Genomic DNA, 24,333 nt, shown 5'->3' on the forward strand with positions numbered 1-24,333 from the left:
TATTCTGAATAATCAAGTAGTTTTTCAAAATGAATAGCTCGGGATGCCTTTCATAAAATTCCTGGCGACGCGACGGTTGTGGGGGCCTCTCTCGTTGTAACATTACGTTATTACACATTCGCGCGTATTATACGTTCCTCGAACGTTTACGTTTACATTACGTCTGCGGGCAGCGCTCTTCCGATAGCCTTGTATCGACGTCAGCAGCGAAAGGGTTAAAAATTGTTTTAAGTATACGGTTGTAAGAGCCACCGAGTTCCGTCGCCATTGCAAATTCACTTCTGAACGGAATCCTTGAAGATTGGTTCCTGATATGTACTCGATGCCGAAGAGAAACGAAATCGTTGAAAGCGATCATTATCTTTGATAATGATCTGTGAAATCTTTGATCAACCAGTCGAAACCGAACACCACTGGTTACTCGACGTTCATGACCGGTGTTCCACGCATCCTCCGGCTATCAATCATACTTCTCATCCAGCTTCTCGCTGGTGTATCTCAGAACATGTTCCAGCGGTATCATCTGACAATTTATTACTCTTTATTTATTGTACGCTGCTCGCTGGAAATAAGTTGAGCAGCGTGCGAGCATTTATCATTATTATTGCACTCGGTAACAAAGACGTCGTTAAAAGTTATGTTACTTCATTAACTGATCGTTCCTGTCACACGCTACTTAGGATAAAATGATCGTCGAAAGTTCGACTATTCTCTGAATAGGATAATTCGCATGAACTCCTTTTCATCTCCGTTCGAGAGACTCTTCGGTCCCCAGAATCCACTGGAAATGCCATATACGGATCGCCTAAGCTGAACGCTTCTTTCGGTTCGCAGGTAAATCCGAAAACAGAGCGCTAGGAGAACGAGAAAATCAGGTTCTCGAAGGATTACCGGAATAGCAAAAACAAAGCATCGCCATTTAGCTATAGAGCGAATGGCGATAGTAGCACAATCGTCGTGTCTATTGTTTATCATTGGACACAATGAAACTCTTTTTCCTAGCCGGTCGACTCGTTATCCTCCGGCCGGGACCGTGAAAGTATCAATCGGACGTCGAATCATTATCGCCCACGTAGATCCCGATAACCGTAGAACCGTTTGTTCTTTAAAACTGTCTATCATTTTGTTATCTCTCTCGCCTTTTACTAGATGCTGTTACGAGGTCGTCTTATCGGACTCGTCTATAAACACCGAACAATTACAATAACAATTACTTACTCTTTTTACTTCGTTTCATTAAATTCTTGTCAACCGTATTCGGCTACCCGCTGCATACCTATATTAAACAGCATCACGCTCTGTCAACGTACTGATCAGTTCGCGAGAATTTGCAAATTGTTGAGACGCCTCCTTGCGACTGTGTGACCGTTCTCAAAAATTTCTGCGTTACCTGTTGTAAACTTTTCATCTTTTATTATCGTTATTCATTTTACTGCGATCAAAAGGAAGATCAAAATTTAACACGTTCACTGTCGATCAATCATCCCCCAAAAATCCCGCGAAATCAAAATAACTTGATCGCTGTAATTAAAATTTCTAATAAAATTCCTCTTGAACTCTTTTAGATCGTACAAATCCTAATGACTAGACTGCGGATCTTTGCGCAATTATGGCTTTTGAAAATTTCCAAAAATTGCTAGGATATAAAATATGACAGAAATTACAGTAAAGTCGCGATTACTGTTCACGATCAGGTACGCGGTCACTGTCCAGTGCCTACCCACTCCATTGTCATGCTGTCCTTCTCTACATAGTCATAACACAACCATAAAAAATAATGTCGGTATGCGATCACTGTCCGTGCAGAACACAGGCTGTTGGACAGTAAACACGACTTTACTGTAGTACGATTTTAATTTATTTGAGATCTAAAAAGATCACGGAAAATTCTATTTTATTCCACTTTCTTAAAGTTTATCTACAAAAATTGAAAATTATATAATTGTCTACTAATGACATTCGGTTCAAGCAACTATATTATGAACAAAATCAATTTTTAAAGATACACGAATAGTTGTATTACCCACATAAAATGACATACGACGACCGATGCGGCAGTCAACGTATTAAATTAGGTGAAATCTACATTTTTGATTTTCAAAAATTTTTTAATGCACTGTGGATCTTGCTAGAAAAGTGTGAACGTTAGGTCAGATAGGAAAATTGTTTCTTTAAAGTCTTTGCTAGTACTTGATATATAATATATGAAAATAACTAATTTTATTATTCGGATTGGGATTCAAGAACGATTTGCTTTATAAGCAGGCTCGACGGAAGTATAAGACGAGTTTCCACCATTTTGTTCTGGGTTCGGTTCCTCGAGCGTATCTCGAGATCTAGGATCAATGCGTTGCGAGCTATTCGCGACGAAAAGTGGACCAACTTGCTGTGCGCAACAACAAACCCGTCTTTGCATTCCCGCTGGAGGCAGAAAAACGTTTCGTGGTCGCGAGAGTACGTAGCCAACCTCCAGTGTAAACAGACAGTGTCGTAATGCTTCTTAGCCGGTCTGACTCGATCAGCCATTGAGATAGACAGTGTACAGTGGGTTGAAAAAGTATTGGCGCACCTGATTTTTTCGAGTATTCTAGCGAATATATTAAACACGGCAAAGATTCTATATTTTTTAGAACCACGCAATTTCGTACTTGTAAACAATTATTTAATCTGATAGTCCAGAGTACAAACAAATCACTCCATTTTGCTTGTGTTATTTTTTTTACAAGTTACTGTTCTGATTTACTTGACTTTTTTGTCTAGAAAAAAGGTTTCCTATGGATATCATTTTGGTTCTTTAAAAGCTGGTCTCATCAACAGGTCTGTTAGGTGAATGTTTAGAATCACTGCTTAGCTTAAAGTAGAGAAAACTTTCGTTTTTCGGAAAGAAACACGAAAACATATCTTAATACATTCCGTGCCGTCCCTGTGTGCAAAAGTTTTCCCTAAAACAGATGATATTTTCAGTTTATCTTTCTCAAGAATGTACTTTCGCTGTTTCTATCAATTTGAATTTTCATTCGCCCCCGTCTGCCCCTCATTTTCTCAACTTAATTCGCTACACGTTCAGGTGAATGAAAATTAACACTTAAGCGGCATAGTGTTCACTCGGGTTGCGAAGCATCATGCTAGGACCCTTCTAAAATTCTGTATAAATTCCCCGAGATACCTTCAAGTATATAATTTCAGTTCAAGAAACTTGATTAGCGTACAGAAGTTTGGTTGTATACTAATTAAAAGTATTCGAATAACATCGACTAACAAGGAAAGAAAATAATCGTGTCAAATTGAAACGAGTCGAACTGGTTTTCACTGTTGATGTGATCCAGAGATCTGTCGTGACTCCTGTGACATAGTCGAAACGTTATCCCAAAAACACAGCGGCCTTGCAGAAATTTCAAGTACCGTAGATCTTGCAGCTACCGTTGGACGCCAGAGAGCGAAAGGAATTCGCTGTTTTGTCGAGAGAACGTAAGAAAAAGGGAAAGGGCGATCAGCCGATTAGATATGCATTACGATCGGGCCGAGACGGCGCGCGGACACGGTTCGCCATTTTGTACGACGTTCGGTCGTGCGACGTCCTTCCTAGATCCGCGCGGATCTAAGCTTGATCCCTAGAAGATCGGCGAGTAAATGCTACCGGGAAGGTTACTAAGCGCTCTGGAATGTTTCGCCGTGGACGTTGAATATTTTATAGACAGCGAAAATGGCGCCAACTAGCCTACTATCTGCGCACGCCAATATCCTGATTGTTATTATCTATCAATAAGATGCTTATCGTTTGATAAACGACGGAATGGATTTTCGAAGCTGCACGCTCAAGCCGTGTTCAGCATAATCGCACCATCGTCGAACCGGTTGCGATGCTAGTGCCGTAACAATTAGAAACAAACCGTACGCGCCTGATGGTAAAGGTCGGCCGTGGTTCGCGTAAAGGATGCCTTTGAAATGCGTGTCTAGTTAATTGTCAGCTGATACGATAACTGACGGTGTACGTGTACGTCAGAGTTGTGCTCATATCGTGGAGGAAGAGCGTTCTTCTGGAACCTGTGCAAAATGGGAGTCATCCACATCATTTCTTTTTACAAAATTTCGGTAAAACCTCGTTAGTTTTCTACACGTTTCAACGTATCTAAATTGAAGGTCAGATCTTAACAGTAGAACTACGTTACAATAATATGGTAACAGGATTGAATTTATTCAGATTTCAAAGGATTTTTGTGGTAACAGTACTTGAAACAAGAAGTATGCTAAACAATTTCTCGAGGAAAAATTTCTATAACTTCATGAAATCCACGATTTTGACGGGCTCGGTAGTTGTAATGTTAAAGATCAAACCCTACAATGATTTATAATAACTAGATTTCGGATTTTATGCAGTGTTATGGCAAAAATGGGTGGGTACAATTTAAAATAGAATAATGATCAAGAGAATTTAGAAACATGAATTTACTATTTTCAACGTATTATAATTATTAAAGAATGAACGATTTTTTACGTGGCCCCTCCTTCTTAATATTAATGAACAAAGATCCGCATAAATTCGAATAAAGATCCGCAGTCCAATCTGCAAAATAACCCTTTGCAGTTGGAGCTATCTTCACTCGAAAATTAAACATTTCCGCCGACCTAGAATAATTCCATTCTATGTATATTATGTTTTGTATTTGATACGGATATGAAATTGATATGACACCTCATACAATACTTAAATAATAATCTAACCAATATTTTGAATAATGGTATAGCAATTTTTAGTGGTGATTCTGAGTCACCACTCGACTGCTAAGGGATAAACTTGTATTAGGTTGTTGTCTATCCAGAAATTTGAAGTTTCTTGATCGTGTTACGGTAAAAACAAGATAATGGTCATTCACGTTTTTCATTTACAAGATTGTTATCTTGATTTTGTAGTCCTTCTTATCATCAACGACTAGTACGTTAATTAATCACCAGATTTTCATAAAAAATCACATAATGCTATCGTCGATTTTTCCAGACATACAAAACGAACGCACGCCAGTCGCGTTGGTTAACGTTGAAATAAACTTGATTAAAAAGTAAAATTATACAATAAATATAAATCTATAAAAGTGACAGGCACGTGATTGCCTTACAAAAATGACAAGAATTCATTTATTTGGACACTTTGCGCGATTCTTATTATAATACGTGTTCTAATAAAGATATTTATTAAATCATTTCTTGTGAAAGCATCTTCATAATTTCATTAATTGCGAAATAAAAAATCTAGAACCGGTCATTTGAACGGTCGTGGTACGTTTAGTGTCGAGGATTAACTTTGTACCTCAAAGTTTTATGTAATAAACCAACAGACTGTTACAGCATTTCTTGATCGAAACGTTTTCTGAGAGTTGCATTCTAAAATCGGACATTTCATATGCAACAACCTAATACAGATTCTGATGGCATTTTTTCTACGGAAACGCGTCAAACCACTTGTATGCTAAATTCGTAAATAATAATCCTAATGATTGGACTGATTTGAATGATTGCCCGACTTATTCGTTCCCTGAGCGATTCGAATTTTCTCGAAGGGAAGAAAAGGTGGTACAGCGAGCACACCCTGCTCGTTCCTGAGCAACGTCGTCGCGGCGAACGGCGCCGTGTCGAGACACCGCGGCCTATGAACTCCGTTTCAACCGGTTATATAACGGCTTAATTACTCTGCCCCATTTTCATGAGGCATTGTCTCGATGGGGCACTTACTTTCGAACCTCGCGCCTCGGACGAGGCGTGCAGCAGCGGTTTAGACGCTTAGAAGAGACTGCGGGCTCTCCACGAGCACGGCTAACCGCAGCCGAGTGGCTTCTTGCGCAAGAGCCCTCTCGCTTTTTTGCCTTTTCGTTGGAACCTTTTGCCGAAGTTGCCGGAAGTGAGGCACTGGCACCGCTGATTTCGTGGCCCCGTCGCGTTTCACCCTTCGCGACCCCGAACAGCTTCGTGACGCGCCCACGGGAATCGAGACGTTGTTGAAATCGGAATAGCAAAATAGGTACTCGATTTATTAGGTGTTCCGGTTATGCTTCAAGTCTCCCTATACATGACTATAAACACAAATCAAATTCAGTTATTTGAAAAGTTAGTAGGGTGACCTGTCCAATGAATGAACACTTAAGCTGCACGGTCGTTAAAATTAGTACTTAAACGCTAAATGTCCCATTCTCGCGAAATTGTGATAATCTCGTTAGAAAATAATATATATATGTGGACTCTTTCTCAAACTTGAAGCTTCTACTTTTGCCACCCATTGATCTTTTTTTCTTACATACTATAATTATACAGCGGCGTGGGAAACTAAAGACACTTCTTTAGTCCACAATGTTGCAAATTGAAAATTTAGGAAAAATTCCACTTTGTCGGAATTGCAGAGAAAATACTTCAATGTAATACATACCCTGTCCTTTTCTACATACGGCGCGCGGCGCGGTCACAAAGAAATAGAACCATGGGATCTAAGAAACGCACGGACTCGAGGGTTTTTCTTAGATCAAGGCTTCTGAATTGGAGAAATTTGTTTTAAATAGAAAGACTTAACCCTCCAACAGCGGAGCCTGAGTGTATTTTGACGCAGGATATCAAAAGCGTCATTCAATTACCCAGTTTCTGGCGAATAACAACAACAAAAAGATTGACTTTTAAAAGATTGTGTTTTAAAAAATTGATAAGCAAAGCACTTCGTGGGAGATTGAACATCATCAATGATATAATTACAAAAATTATCGGCTGTGCGAGAGTTAAGCAAGAGTTAAATACTTTGGTAGTAAAATATAAGAAAACTCGAATGATTTGTCCTGTGCACGGCTCATATGTAGTGATGGGATCTGAATCACTTCGATTCAATATTTACGACAAAAAAATTCAATTCACTTGCAACATAATTCGACGCTTAGAACTCTTGAAACTTTTGGACGTCATGAAAGTCTTGAAAATCTTGAAATTCTTGAAACTTTGGAAGGTTTGTAAGAATTGAAACTCTTGAAATATTACATCTATCACGAAACAATGATGACATCATGTCACTTCTAAAATTTTCAAGACTTCAAGACTTTCGAGAATTTCTGGTTTCGAGTAAATACCGAATTGATTCGAAACTCTGTGATGATTGATTTGTTCGAAAACTTGTAAGACAGAGTACAGTATGCCCATCACTACTCACACGTGATTCCGTAGATTCTTGAAAAAGTCCTCAACGTAGTAACAGAACGACAGAAAGAGGTAATCGACGCGTTCGATAGAATCGCGTCAACAAACCACCCATCGCGAATTAGCTTAACGCTATTTTTCTTCGCCTTGCGAAACCGATGTAGCTCGCAGTGGCATCGATCGGCACTCCAAAGTTCATTAGAATAGAACGCGCCTTCGCGACAGGATGCATTGTGGTTAGCTGAATACAATTAACCACAATTCGTCATATCCTCCGCCTATTGGGATTCGCATAAATTCCCTGGAAAATCTGTAGCGTCGGTGGTGAACATACGTGGGTGGAATTGACTCAGACGTCGTCAGTCACTGACAGAAGGGACTTTTCTGCGGGAAAGTCTCTCGCATCCTCTCGGGCCAACCACTTCCTGCGAAACGCTGTACATGTATTAGTGTGTATGTCTAACGCTCTTTATTCGACGTGACGCACGTTGCGTTGAAACCCGTTTTCTCAACAAAATTCCGCTAGCCGAACTTTATATCATTATATAAAAATGTTTCAGACGAAAGTTGCAATATTATACAGCGTACACAAGCTATAAAAGTCTTATTTGTTCCATTAATAAAACAGTCTCCATTTTGATAACGACTAGTAGCAACGAACAAAATTATCGTTCACACGTATATGATCACCCTTTTTAATTAAAAAGTGAAACTTCAAAAATTTTCTTTAGATTTTGTGATTTATCTTCTCAACTTAAACAATGAACACGTTTCAGTCACTGATATTTTTCATCGAGAATAATTGAACATGAACACTGTAGGTTTTCAATGCGAACATGACAGTTGATTTTTTGACTTTTGTCCAATGTCACCGCACTGTGTAACGGATTGAAACCACGAATCTCGCTAGCCGCTGCCGCTCGTAAAGGACTGTTAACATCCGATTTTTTTACAGCGGCGTCATTCCTCCGATATCGTTGAACGGCCGAGTTGGATTTTACAGTGAAGCAGACTGGGTAATCCGGTTGGCAAGAATTTTTCCCTGGCCGGATTAGAATTTTTAATTCGCGGAAAACTCGTTTCGAAAGAGGCGCACCGAGCTCGTGCCGTGCCGTTTACCCGATGGAATAATTCATCGTTTTGTTACGGATTCTGGTCGTAGGTATCCTTCGCGCAAGGACGAACCATCGAGAACCATTCTCGGAGAGATCGGTAGACGCGTGCGTAACCATCGTTTCGACTATCCTCGATCGATATGTATTTTTCAAATCACGGAGAGGTTTACGATCGATGCCGCGCGACAGATAGGTACCGCGCGCCGCGCCACGGTAATTGCAGGCCTCGGGGAGGGATAATGTTTAATTGACTCGGAGTCCGGCCATAATTAACGTGAATATCGGCCAGGATCGCACGGTGGAAAGAGAGGGCACGTATATGCACGTATCTACGTACGTACGTACGCGCTTACGTGGATCGGCACTAAACGTAATTGCCGGAATTGCTCAATCCGGAATGCTGCCGCTAGATTTTACCCTACCGCACCCTGCCGTTTCATACGGCGAAGCGGTGTTTTTTCCGCCGTGTATCAATTAAACTCTATCGCGCCGATCATTTCGCAACCGACAGAAACTATATGATTTTTATACGTCTCGATCCATTTCGATGGGACTTCTAGCGTCTAACCCTTCGCGGATGACGCACAGCGGTCCCAATCGAAGAATTAGCTGTTCATTTGCTAAATAATTAACTTTCTCATGCCGACTTCTTTCAAATGTATATGTAAATGTTCAGCACCTTTGAATTTTTTAAGAATTGTAGTCGGAAAAAGCGTCTAAATAAGAACATGTCATAAGCACCATTTTTCACCGTGAAGATGACTTATTGAGTCCCTGGAGAACTTATTTAATAATATTGGTCTACGTTCTTTTTATCAATATTATTTTATCAATGTTTTTATCAATATTCCTCGTACCTAAGAATTCTGTTGTCTGTAAGAAATATTGCTTATAATTAATATGCAATTGATTAAGGGGAATCGTGAACGTTTTATACATATAATTGACAATGAATATCATTTAAGTCCCAATGAGTTCTACCACTAGGGTTGCCAGATATTCTATATTTGATATGAGTCTTCTATATTTGAACTTGATCTTTACGTACCTATAGGAATTTTCAAAAATCTTTGTTTGAATAAAAAAGTTTAAAATGTGCTGTGTACCTCTTTTACTTGAACTCTTATATTTTGAGCCTATCTCATATAATACATAATTGCAGTTTTCACTACTTCTTCTATATTTGGGTAAAACATTTCTGGCAACCCTATCTACCACCCACCACCCAAAGTATTTCCAACATACTTTTGCCTGTATCATTAGACCAATATCACGTCCATAGTTGTTCATTAAAATAAGTTATTGTTGTCTAAAGCGTCCCTGTGGCCGTCATATGATTCTTTTGAGATAAGACGGCTAAATATTTACATTAAAAATAGCAAAAAGATCCATTATTTCAAGTATTATGGATTATTAGTTTAATTCAAAATCTGAACAGCTCTAAGGTCAAAACCTGAAAGTTGAGAATAAGAAACATTTTCCACGAATATCTTGGACATTACTATATGTAGATACAAGAATGATGTACATAGCAATATATTCAATATTATATTCAATAATATATTCAATATTATTTATTATTCACATGTTATCGTAATTTTTGCAGGCATTTCTCTTATTGTTAATATTCTGTTACTGTTAATGTTAATATATATTAGTTTATATTACAGGCATTGGTGCTCTGACAAAAACATGTTTCCAACTAAAAATAATCAGTCTTCTATCACTCTTCTATAAAATTGAGAAAATTTTTCTTATTAAGTAAAAAATTAAAGTCAAGACAAATCCAATGACGTAGTTTACTATAGCTTTAAGTCTTGAAACAATGCTTTCGTTGGAAAAGAATATGACATACCCTCTCGTTCTGGCACTAAGCGGTGTCGAGCGGAAGAACTCATAAGAAAAAGAGGGGATAGCGACTTTCTTGTTGTAGAAATATGTACATCGTCGTCTTAAATCGAAAGAAAACTGTAGTAGTCACTCACTTGTCCCTATGCGTGTCGCAATTGTGTTCCCCGAATTATGCGATGCTAACAAGGAAAATCAGAGGGAACAGTAACTTGTTGCCGTAGTAGCACTCGACCCAGTCAGCAAATCTATCGAACCGCTTATTTGGCTGCATTCGTTTGCAAAGGGTGAATACTGGCCCACCTGTTGCAACGACCGAGCACCGTGAAACGGATCGCTCGCGCATGCGTAAGTGGCACCGCGAATTACTCATAATATAGATGAAAACGAACGACTAGAAAACTGTTTTCGTCGTGATTCATGCGCTATATCGAAACCTTTACTGTTCGCCAGCACGCGATGTTCGAGGGCTCTACATGCTGTCATCACTGAATACGTGATTCCGACTGTCCATCCTGTTGTTAATTTTTATACATTTGTGACAGAAATGGGTAGGTGAAATAGAGAAGAATATAAAAATACAGTCATATTTTCTACAACTAAATCCAATTAATTGATTCTCAATTTGAAACACCAAGGCCAAAACTTAACTCTCTCTATACACTTCTCTATGTCCATATATAATTTTTATTTCACGTTAATATTATTTAGTTTCAACTGTATTATCAGCACTTTCTTGTCAATTACTTTTTTCATGTACACTGGTGGTCAAAAGGCACCTCAAGGTTTTTAGCAATTAACATCCATTTGTACATATATTCACGTAGACACATAACTCGTACATATAACTCGTTCAAACCATTTATTATTTCTACAAAAGTTGACTTTTAGTGTGGGCACAATGATAAGGCACTTTGTATATAAAATAAGAAAAAGTATTAGAATTCAACATAATTACACAATTTTTGGCAGTTTTAGTAATGCGTGGACTGCCGTTTACGTTGTACCATTTCAATCATTCTTCTTGATAAACTTCTATATACAGGGTGCGCCGTCTGTAGGTACCATATGTTAAACGCAAAAACAATTGCTATTCGTAAACATTCCGGAGAATATTCTAGCGTATTTGACAGCTCATTTCATACCATTATTCACCATGAATAATTTAACACCAGCACAATGACTCTCCTCAGAAGATTGTTCCCGAATCGCTTAATCTCGAAAAATGGCGATTACAATTGGCCTCCACGTTCGCCGGATTTGACGCCTCCAGACTGCTCCAGACTTTTTTCTGTGGGGATATTTAAAGTCAAAAGTTTATGTTGGCGCGCCGCGGTCCCTCCAGGAGCTGAAAGATGCAATCCGTAAGGAAATAACGGAAATAATGCCCGAAACGTTGCAAAAAGTTATGGGAAATGCCCAAAAACGAGCATTTCTTTGCGTCGTTCATAAAGGTGATTACTTGCCCGACGTTGTATTTAAAAAATGAATTTTTTGTATTGGTATAAACCAAAGTAAATAAATATCGCAAACCGAACTCGATTTAATTACGTTTTCACTATTTTATAAGCATTTAACATATGGTACCTACAAATGGCGCACCCTGTAGATTTTTTATATCATTTTGATGTATGCTTTCCCAAGATTCTAAAATTGCTGATTTCAAGTCGGATACTGTACTGTACTGCTTTCCACCTTCGTATAATATTCTTGACAGTCTTCCCCAAACGTTCTGGATAATGTTTAGGTCAGGAGACCTTGCAAGCCAATACAAAACCTGTGGGTGGGATAAAGAGAGAAGTAGCACCAGTAATCTTGGTAAAAATACTATGAATATATATTATAAATATAAATGTATAAAATGCTCTTGTGCTCTCTCGCTTGTTCACACTCTCTGGCGGTCGAACCCCAACAAGATCGCATCCAACGGTCGACGATCGCAGCTCGTCTTCTCCGCGCTCTGCTCCATCTCGCGTCAAACGACTTCCAACCTTACACATCATACAATAAAAATAAACTCACAAAACCTTTATATTTTTCGCTTCAAAATAATTTTTTACTATGCGAGCAGTATGTGTGTGTGCACAGCTGCATTATCTTGCTGAAATATATATTTTCTGTCAGCAATCCTGCGAGCATATGTTCCAATTTTTTCTTGAATTAAATGTAAGTACCCAGCACTATTCATACGGCCTTGAATAAATTTTATTTCCATTTTTCCTCTATAACCGATTCCTCCCCATATCATTACTGTACCGCCACCACATTGCCGACGACTCAAAACCCTTTGCTGCTTTCTTAAATCATGGAAATAGTACTTGTATCCATCTGGACCATCCAAATTTAGGTTCTTTACATCCGTGAATATAATTCGTTTTCACTGAGATTTCACGACATATACAGGGTGGTCCACGCAATTGTTTCAAGTCATAACTCCGTTATTATTGCATTTACGAAAAAACGCCAAAGGAGAAAGATAAATGGTTCGAAGAGCACTACATCTGTAGGCCTTTAAATATTTTTTTAGATGCAGCAGTGCATGTGCAATTAACAATTGCATCATTTCGTTAAATAGAAATGCATATTCTTTTTTACGCAAATCGATTCTACTGTTCATTCTGCGTAAAAAATGATTTGGGTACCATGGCAAAAAATTATTAGATCTCGAGATATTTTCAAAAAATGTCTTTATTGAAGAAGATGCTCGATAATTGTACAGTTACACTTATTCAAATTCTCAATTCAAATGCAATAATAACGGAGTTATGACTTGAAACAATTGCGTGGACCACCCTGTATATGAAATTTTGTGTGTGTACAACGGTGCCTTATCATTTCGTCCACCAGTGTAGGAACAGTAGATCCTCGATCATCCGATCCTCCGATTTATAAATTCTCTATTATCTGAACACGTTTCACGTCTACGTCGACACAATATATTGCAAAAATCAGTAAAAATGTAATCCTACACTTCAACGAAATAATTCTTTTACTGTCCCAATCCTCGCGTTCTTCTAATTAGTTCCGATCGCCAAGGTTTTACTGTATTCAAAAGCTGCATAAGTTATTATTACCGTCCCTATCTGTTGTTAGAGATATGAATACGTTGCGCGTGTGTTTAACACGTTGACAGTCGCGTAAATTTTTGAGCGTTATTTATAAAGAAAAAATTAAGTCTTGTTATTTCATTCGTATAAACGATCAGAGTTATTAACAATTGTTACTTGATAATGAAGTTTGCACCTTACACTATAATTTAGTTCACCTCAGAACGAATAAATTGATATATTCAATGCTACATGACAAACATCTTTAAACAAGTGAATAACGTCTATCACCGGTGACCGCCATCGTCACGGGGCAGTCAATGTGTCAAACTACGACTGGACTGTTAATCTTTATGCAAAACTTACGGAAAACAATTGCGAGAATGAAAATAAATGAAAATGTGTTTGAAAAGTTGAATGAAAATGTGTTTCTTATCTAAAGAATTTCATTGCTTTATAAACATAAAAAGAATGTGTCTATCAAAACTCTTAGCCAGTTTTAAAATAATACATATACATTACAGTCTTGATCTAATTGTAAGTCGAATCCTCGGGTCCCGTCATTTTGACGTGTCTCTTACACCTATAGTGATAATTAGACTGCGGATTTTATACATTTATGACAAAAATGGGCGGATGTAATTTAAAACAGTAAAAACGTTAAGACGATTTAAGAACATACATATGTTATTTTCAATTTATTACAAATGTTAAAGATGGGAAGAAATTTTTATATGGTTCCGACATCTTGTAATTGACGAAGAAAATTTTTATTTCGCATAAAGATCCGCGGTCTAGTGATAATGTTTTTCCACGACCCATTTTATGCACTGAACAAATTGAACTATTTATGTTAAATACTGTTTACTGGAGATTTCTGGCGACGCGTGCTAATAACATTTCCTGTGTAAATTTACGACTGATGAGGGAAAATACGACGCGTGTGTCAAACCATTTTGTTTTTCTTGAGATCTGCAACGTTATGTTTTCCTTCATAACATTTCTCAGAAACGGATCCTACTGCGCATAATTTTCGCATGCACAGGAATAATACTCTCCAGAGTATTAATAAATATATTTTTATGTTAATACGTACTCATAAAACTGTTAAAATTAAAAATGTTGAACTTACAATTGTACGTTCTTATATTTATGACGTTTTACTTGTGCATGAGCGAATTTTCCGCACAGATATTTCCAGTTGCGTGTAAAGTACAATTAATTCGCTAAAATTTTCTTCCGATACCGTATGGAAGCGCACAGAAACGTGGAGCGTCCTATCTGTTCGTTCCTGAGACTGTCTCCTCTTGGGCATCATCGACACAGTCGAAAATCGGTTGTCCTGAGCCAAACCTGGGCAATCTACTTTCGTTGACCGGTGAAATCTGTCGGAACTTTCTTTCGACGTGCTCCAGCCTAATCGTTGCGCGACGGTATCGGCGAGGACGGGCGCGGGGGCACGATCAACCGGAAAACCGGAGAGTTCATTCGAAGGCGGGCCACGGACTCGGTGGCAAACGGTGCGCGTTTTCGGACGTACATAGTTGTCAGCGTCGCGTTGACGGGTGCAAGTTAATGGGCCGGTTTCCAAGTGAAAACGAGCCCTTTCCCAAACTGGAAGATCCGTGCACGTGTCAGGACGACGCGAGTCGAGTCCAAGATCCCCCGGTAGGGACTCTGTGAAGCGAGCGAGCCCACGGAGACCGAAGTGTCTGGTCTCCGCGGTGAAGGCAATCGCTGTGACTGGCTTGGCAGCGTTCACGATCCGTGACGCTCCGTGACTCGGGATCTAGGCCGATTGTATAATGCCGCGAACGTTTCACTAAAATCGTTAAATAACAGCCTACTTTAGTCGGATCGCTCGGTTCTCTGCTCGCTTGCCTTGCTTCGCCTTGCCTTGCCTTGCCTAGTCCGACTCTCTCTCTCCCTCTTCCCCTCCTCTCCCTAGAACTCGTCCTCTCTTTCTCGCTCCTTGTTCCTCGCTCTTTCTAACACTCTCTCTTTCGCTCTTTCTCTTCGACAAGGTACTACGCTCGACCGCTTAGTCATCGTCCATCGGCCCGCTCTCTCGTCCTCTCTTCGCTGCTTCGTCGAATAAATCAATTTTCGCTTTCGGTATGCACGGCCCGTCACGTTCTGCTCGGACGGTGCCGGGTTTCGCGTATCCACGGCTCCTCGGCGACCATTTTTAACAGATCCCCCTCGGAACATGACCGCCGATCCCCCTCGCCCCCCTCAAACTGTAAATCCGACGCGGATAACGGACGACTTATGCATGCGCATAATTCCCAGGCGAAAGAAAAACCGATCGGCCTTCCTCGCCCTTTAAAAATCCTCGGGATCGATAAGACGCAACGGTCGCCGCGTCTTGCCTGTCGTCCGAGATGTTATGAAATGATGCCAACGCTCCGAGATACCGTATTCCATCGCAAAAACTGGACGTTTCTTTGCATGCACGCGATATCTCCTTTTTTTCCGTTTCGATCGACGCGTATTGTTATCGAGGCATTTTCCCGTTTTCTAGATCGCCGATTTGCTTTTTGTGGGTTAGATTGCACGGGGACGAACGTAACGCGAATTGTTTAAATCTTATTCCTTGTAGACATTCTTGCTTGCGGTGCGTTCCAATAAAATGTATCCACACGCTTTGAGTACTACGTCGGTCATATATGACACACAATTCTCTTTTCAACCAAGCTTGAAAATCAATTTTTACTACAATCTATTAAGCACACTAAATTTTATTGGGATTCACGAGGTATGAGAATGTTACGAAAATCATTTTTATGATCAATTCTGTCTTCTTCCCACGATTTTATTTGTTGTTCTGATTTTTATTTTACTGCTCATAAAAGTCGCACAAAATCGAAACAACCTATTTAATAATATATGCATATAGATATTTATATTGTTTGCAATATGTTTCCAATACAAGCTACGATAATGTATTTGTAACGTATTTGTTTGCAACCTATCTGTCATAAACATTTTTGTAACAGATCCATAGATATTCTCGAAATATATTTTCCGCAGTTATCATTTCATTACATTTCTTCTTTCTCCACATTTCTTATAAAATTGATGTAAACACTTGGGATACCAATGTTAACAAATATTACATTATAAATTAACATGCAATAAAGATATTAAATTCAGTTGATTTAAATATCCCGCTTACCTGTACAATTAATTTAAAGGGGCAGGTCATCGATCGACTTCAATCCTCGTTATACATAGTCTTTGGCAAGGGGTTGGAGGTAACCCTAGTCAAAAAGGATCAACCGAGTCTCGAATCGTGTCTGTGCCGTTCGGGCGTGCGTTCGTCCACGTTTTTCTCTGGAAATCGTCAGGAATCGACGCGACGGCGATCGTCGGTTTCCACGCGGATAAACAGCGGGTTACTTCACTCGTTAATTCGTTTCGCGAACCACGGATCCCTGAAATAAATGTTATTGCCAAAGATCTCGTGTGCAGCGAATCGTTGCTGCTCGCACGCCACGTAGACATCTATCATTTACAATTCCGCCACGATCGGGCTTATCGATACTTGCCCGGCTGTGTTACGTAACCGGCAATTATTCCCCGGTTGCTCCTCGGCCGATCCTCGCGCGGCCCGACCGGGCCGTTTTGGGATCCGGGAAAAGTGACACGAACCAGTCCACCGGTAAAAACCACGTCCCGGTTCCACCGCTGGAAAGTATTTGGAAAGTGACATAATGCGTCACATCTGACCCTTAAACCAAAACCTGAACGTACCACACGCGGTACCGGTTCTACGTCCACACGAACTTAACCCTCCGTGACTCGCGCGTTCGAAACCTCCTCCGGTTGAATTATACAATCTAGAGAATACAAACGCGGACCGCTTCAAGAAAGTCCAATAGGGTGGTACTTTAGCTGTCTTAGGGGTCAGAAATTCTTTTTGAGATCTTTTAACTTACCCCCCTAAATTGATGAGACTTGATAAGACCAAATTGAACTTTCGTCACTTCATTCGATAGCGCTTCCAAAGACAACTATCCGTAACAAATTTCAAGTCGGTACCCCAACCACAAGCGTAGTTACAGGGTGGTCTTCGTTTTAGTGAATTATGCTCTACTTCTGTTCTGCCCAACATTAACTTACGGGAACATTCTATCTATTGAGTTGGCAAAAAAGTAATTTCGGTATTCTAATGAATAAGAGATTTCCCCTTTTGTTCGATAATCGTTTGCCAAAAACAATAAACAAGAAAAATATTTTATTGATTAAGGTTCATCGTTTGAATAAAGAAATTCAGTTTTATTTTACCTTAAAAAACCGAAATTATTTTCTTGCCAACCCAATAATAGCACGCACGATTATGATTTTTTCACAATTTTTGGTTGTAAAATCGAGTTTTAAAAAATCCGGAAGTATAGAACTACCGATTTTAATTTGAAATGTTCACTTGACCACGTTTATAATAGTATGTTAGTTGTGCGTCATGTTAACAGACTCATAGTTGTGTTTACAGCATTATACTATCAATTTTAGATACTGCAGAAAAAATTCTGTCCGGAAAAATCGGCAAAAGTGACGATTGGGAACAAATTGGAATTTCAAGGGAAAGTGTTCAATCCAAGCTGCAGGAAAATTGCGTTCGATCCACCAGGTTTTTCTTCGGTCCCGCAAAAGATCGGTGGAGATCGGAGCATAACGTTGAGTTGTTACGCAAAGCGACAGAGAATCGACGGATTGATTTCCGCAGCCGTCTATCCGGTCCCGAGCGTTTCGGTCGGTCCGTTCGATCAGAAAAGAAAAGAGAAAAGAAGGAATACAGTAGTGCTCGCTTATATTTGCACGACCCATCCTCACTCTTCCCCTACTGCAGTGATTCTTAACCTTTTTGAAGTTGGGGAACACTTGTGATTATATGAAATATTTGCGGAACACCAAAATTAATGATCCAAAAAACAAACAAAGACATCCCGCGTAGAAATAAATATATTATTAAATATATTTAATATAAATCGCGGAATTTCGCGGAACACCGGTTAAGAACCAGTGCCGCACTGAGTGCCTCGAGGTCGGCACAGCCTTATCTCAGTAGACAAGGAACCAGAATCAAACTCTAGAAGATAAACGTACATTAAATTTTTAATCATGCAATTAAGAAAATTGCAAATTCGGTAATATTTGTCATTTTGAACGTAGTACCAGTGGATTGTTGAGGTTTTCCTGATTTAAATGAGTCCAAACACGACATAAATCGGACTAGTTTCGTGCGAAACGTGTCCCTTCTACTCTGACCAATCAGCTTCGCATTCCTTGCACGGGATTTCTTACAAGGCGCGCACAGTACTTATGATCGCTATATACGAAGTCTATAAAAGTATTTCAATTTACGTCATGTTTGGACTCATTTTAATCGGAAGAATTCCAACAATTCATTGGCACCACTCTTGAAAAGGTAAGACAAAAATGACGGAATTCAAAATTTTCTTTAAATTTTATTCTATTACGTTTGCAGCTTCCTTTTGATCTCTGTATTCTTACTTAGTGAAGCTGTGCTTGAATCAGTTTCTGGAAGAGAAACGCCACCCTGTAAGGCAAGAATTTCCCTTCCGGATATCAAACTTTGGAATTTTAAATGAGTGTGAAATATACGACTGTGAAATGGAAAATCAGTGTCGCGAGAGCCTTTTCGCGGCTTAACGAGCTCGCGCCGCCTCGGTCGACCCACTTACCCGAAATTTCCTGCTCTCCGACCGAGCGGTGCGTAGATAGCTGTTATGCAACGAGTACAGCTTCGCGACGAGAACGAGTCGGTCAAGACGCGGGAGTACGAGGATGAGAGACCGGCCGTGCACCGATCGCATTTTATTTGCACTCGACGTAGACCCGATGACACACTTTGGCCGAGCGCGCTCCGGGAAGCGCTGCTAGCAGGGAAAGTGACAGCATCGGCGTGTCCAGCCGATCGTAACCGCAGTTACGTGGCCCGATGATGCGCCCCGCGCAACCATAACGTCACAGATGACGGTACGAGCACCGTGTTTCCCGCGCCGTCGATACCGACCGCCCATTTCACAGGACCGTCCTAATAAATCTCGAATTTTTTCGGGCAGTCCCACAAACAAGACGTAGCTATGGAGAAAGATAAACGGAATAATTGTTAACACGGTAACACACTATAAAAACCACCAATTTATGAACAAGGAGGCAATTGTCAGCCACGAACCGAGAATATTAGGAGCCCATTTTTGAAATCCGTGTTTTGTTACCACTTTCGGTTTTATTTCATTATTAAGACACCGAATCATTTTTACTTTTTCCGATAAGTTTCAAAAGAATACATATTGTACCTTTAAACATATAAAGTTTTAATAAAAGGAAAAATTGGTCTGTGTCAGGGATCTGATTGTTCCAAAAATTTGTTTAGTTCTCGAATAATGCACACAGTGTAAATTGAGAGTAGCGTTTTAAAATCGAAAGTTGTGTCCTCAAATAAATGGAAGTTTAGGAAAGAAGCAGACATTAACAGAAAGATGATTGACATTTTGAGAATTAGTGGATTGAATTAATCATTGAATAGATTCATATAAACTACTGTGCAAAAGAAAGAAGCACCCGGTCACATTTAATAGAAAAGCGTAAAAAATCAAATAAGAACACAGTAAGTTTTGAAAAAGGATTCCGCTGTTTAATTGAATAGTTCTTAGAGTATGTGTTATTGAGGATAATCTAATACTGTAAATGCAATAAATCAATCATTGTAATTATAATGGGTGCTTATTTCTTTTGCACAGTAGCGTATATGCATGCATAATGAAGAAGTGTGTTCGCCTTTATCGACGCTAGTGGAACAGAAGGAAAACAAGAAAAACGAAATCGCCGGTCGAAAATACATATATCGTGTAGCGCGGCAGGTCGGGTGGGGGGAAGCAGCGAAATTCCTCGTCTTTTCGGAGCTGAAATCGAAAGTTCGTGTCTCTTGGCAGAAGAAATCTCCTCGAATGCGTGTCAGTGGGTCTCTCTCTCCCTCTCTCGAGACGTTACATCAGAGAGAGGATTCGCTTCCGTCACGGAGCGGAGATTCCCCGGCTCGGATGAGAAACACGCCGGCAATTATTCCCATGCCCCGGCGATTACTTCACGCTCGCGAGTTCGCGATAAACGAACACAAAGTCTAGTGGCGCGGCTCGATACTGCGGAAGTGTAACATCCGAAGTATATACGTCAGAACGAAGCGACAACTCACCTTAAGATTCACATCATTTCAATTTACAGTGACTCCCACTAATATTCGGACACTCTCAAGAAGACGATAACTTTTTTAATATTGGACTATACGATTCGCACTTTTTTGAGAAGTTAGATCAATTGGTTTACCACACGATGTGAAAACAAATTGTTGGAGTGACATAAGAGTCACACATACTTCATGCGTTTGTTTGCGTATGATCTGATGCGTGCGCAGCAGAAGCGGGCCGCTTCCCCGCGACTGTTCGATTATGTTTTATTTCATGTGATCCTATTCTTGTTATTTTACCTTCTTCTGATGGCTCACTCGCCTTTTGTCCGTGCGTGCAGTGTGCAACATCACGACTCTTACATTAAACTACACAATTTACGCGTGTCTTTTTTTTTATTTTGGAGTAACCCCAGTCCCCAACGCAAATTTTTCCAAGAATTGCAATTGGTCGGAAATGCAGACAAAATATGAAAAGTTGCATTTTACAACTTTTTTATGTGGGCTATATCGAAAATTTTAAAAATATATTTTGTAGATCTGTCGTTTTTTCTCGCATCAACCGATTTCGATGAAACTTTCACAATGCATATTATATACACAGATCTACAAAATATATTTTTAAAATTCCGATCAATAGCAATTTTTGATTCTTTTCACATCCTGTAGTACACTGGTCCCCAACCACCGATCAAATGGTACCGGTCTGCCCAAGGAACATTAAATACAATTGTTTAAATACAATTAAATTAAAATTATTATAAATCAGAACATAATCTGAAATATAAACAATCAACGTCCCTCTCTCCCCCCCTTCAGCGGGCCGCGGTAAAATTATCAAACGTTGACCGGTTCGCGAGGATAAAAAGGTTGGGGAGCACTGCTGTAGTACACTAATTGCTCTAGCTTCCCAAAAAAGTTCAAATCGTATAGTACAATATTAAAAAAGTTATCGACTTTTAGAGCGTCCAAATATTAGTGGAAGTCACTGTACGTCTACATGGCCAAATTTGTTTTTGTACACTCACTCTTATATGTAACATTCAAATTGAACTCTGGAAAAAATATATTGTTGTGAGTGTTATTTTTTATTAACAACTCTACAATCGATATATGGAAATATTTATCACGGATGGCGCAACACTCACAACAATATATTTTGAAAAATATCAAATAATGTTAAGATCGGTAAGATCAGAATTTGAATTTAGTTTGAGAAAGAGTATTTTTTCGCTGCCTTTGCAATATGAACCACTGCATTTTCGCCTTGGAAAGAGAATTATATTATAACTAGACAGCGGATTTTTAATTTAAAACACTAAAAACATTAGAAGAAATCTAGAATACTGTTATATTATTTTCAAGTTATATGTTAAACATATTAAGAAAGAAAATGTTTACTATTTCGCTGCAAATTGTTGTAATTCAGGTAGAATATTTCTATTTTGCATAAAGATCCGCTGTCTATGCAGTTGTACAATTAGTAAAACCATGAAATACGTTGATATTTCTTCGTGCATGATATTGTTCTTACAGAAATGTTGTCCACTGTATTTATGGGAATAAAATTGAACAATATAAAGGAGAGCTTAACGAAGGGTTAAGGTTCAAACGCCACGTAGAAGTTCGAGCAGAATTAAAATAGGAAAATTAACTGTTTGAATGAATAGCGGCAATAAAGAATCAGCAGGACGCGTGAACGGATAAAAATAAAAGCGACGTGGCCGCGCGTCGGCTCATACCTAATGAGCCGCGTGCAATTAGCGTGCGATGAATACGTATACCTGTGTGTCCCAGCGTGTCGCGTCGCACGAAGGAGTTTCACTTTCCTTCTCGTTGGCTGGCTCTTCCGCCGCGCCGGTTATTTTCGTAGCTTGGCGTGTACGCCATGTGGCCCGACCGTGGATCGTTCGCCACAAAGGCCAACTCTCTGTGTCGTCCTCGCGGAGAAAGTCCCAAAAATTTTCGAGTGCCCCATGGGACAAGAGATCCACGGTATAATCGCCCAAGGAAACTCTCGCACGGCCACCGCGCCGATGTGCTGTTACTATACGCTATGTGTGCCGCTACGGTACACGTGTCCCGCTGCTGTTCTGAATGGGGAAAGGGCTCGCTCGAATGCGGGAACAGGAACAGGCATACTATACTACAGCGATGTGACTCGCACTCGTTCGCGCGCTTGACGCTTTCCGCGGGGTTTGTGTCTCTCGAACACGAGCAACAGGTGGTCTGAATGCGCAGCCGCGCCGGAACTCGGAGCTGCTACACTTGTGGCGAGAGTATTCATTCGGGAAATTACTTAACCCGAAACGTGGGAATTCGGGAATCCAATTCCCTCATCCGAGAAGCGGCACAGACTTCCCTGGGCCACGGGTTCCCAAAGCTTTTTCTAATCTTCTTCCGAAAAATTGTGTTCATCACTTTCTGAGCAGGGACTTAATACCGGTAAAATAAACATACCGGGACTATTATGCCAAGAGATTGTGCCGAAACTGAAATAATACCGAAATGGATGAAAACTGAAATCATTAAAATACCGGATTCGTTATAACCGATATTCTACCGAAAACGTAATTAATACCGGTATTTTTTCGGTTTTCCAATGCAAAGGATGCCCCGAATAAAAAGGAACTATATTGTAGTTATAAGTATACACAATAGAAATATGATCCGTCGTGAAACCCTCCGAGCGAAGGAACAAGTACGAGTCCGAATTCAAATAAACTATCCCCATCGACGACGTACCTACCGTGGCCGTCAGAAAACATTAAGCCAAAGACCTCCCAGATGTACCTCCCAAGTATAAGTGATTTTAAAACATATTTAATAATTATATTTGGTAAATATATTTTATTATTATCAATTAAATTGACTAAAATTTGTAACAAAATTAATAAGACATGTGAGTCGCGGAATACCTCGTTTATGATCGTGAAGCAGTTAATGTATCCTATACATTAGAAAAACCGATATTACTACCGATAAATATATGCAAATATAGGAGTATTTTCATATACCGGTATGACGTCATACCGGTATTCCGTCATTTGGTTTCTATAACGGTTAGGAAGAAGTAACCGAAAAATACCGGTATGATACCGTTATGATACCGTATTTATACCTATTTTACGTACCGGTACACGACAGAGCTCCAATAAAAATGTATTTCCTCCCTTAATACGTAGGAGTATGCGTACATCTGCTTACACTGCGGGGCTCTTATTTTCGACTTTTGAATTTCTTTTATGAAACCCTCCCCCCCGGATTGTTTTAATTAATGAAAAAAAATCTGTGCAAAGTTCAAGCTCGATCGGATGATGGGAGAACGTGCCCCATGGCCGTTAAACATCAAAATAATAAATGAAATGCTCATAGAATCGTTTTTCTCGAATATCTTCTAAATTATTGACCGCATCAAAAAATATCTGAGACAAAACCTGTAGATCTGGACAGGTAACGTCTTTTATGTCTCATTACTTTTTTCGTAAAACAAACGGTTTCAGGATGAAAATCTATTCCCTCAACTATTTCGCCTTACATCCTGCATTAATTGTATAATAAATTACAATAGTTTACTTGATAATACATTACAATTATTAAACTGTTTACTTTCATCTTCTTTCATTGACTATCCAGAAGGGGCGTTTTTAAAGTTTCACACGCATCTGGCAGCCGAGTACATATCTGAATATAAAAGTACGTGGCTGACTACTGAGAACGTATTCTACTTGAACGTACAGTTTTGGACAGTGAGCACAGAACTGAACATTTTTGTTCACAATAGAATGAAAATTAATCCGGATGAAAATTAAACACAAATGGTTGCATTTGAAAATAGCAAATATCTCCGAACGTTTTATAAGCTGATGAATTTCTTTCTCATAAAAATTGCGTTGTTTTTCTTCAAAGAAAGATTTTTGAAATATTCAATTAGATGTGAAATTAT

Source organism: Lasioglossum baleicum, chromosome 2, assembly GCF_051020765.1.
Source record: "Lasioglossum baleicum chromosome 2, iyLasBale1, whole genome shotgun sequence".
NCBI classification, from domain to species: Eukaryota; Metazoa; Arthropoda; class Insecta; order Hymenoptera; family Halictidae; genus Lasioglossum; species Lasioglossum baleicum.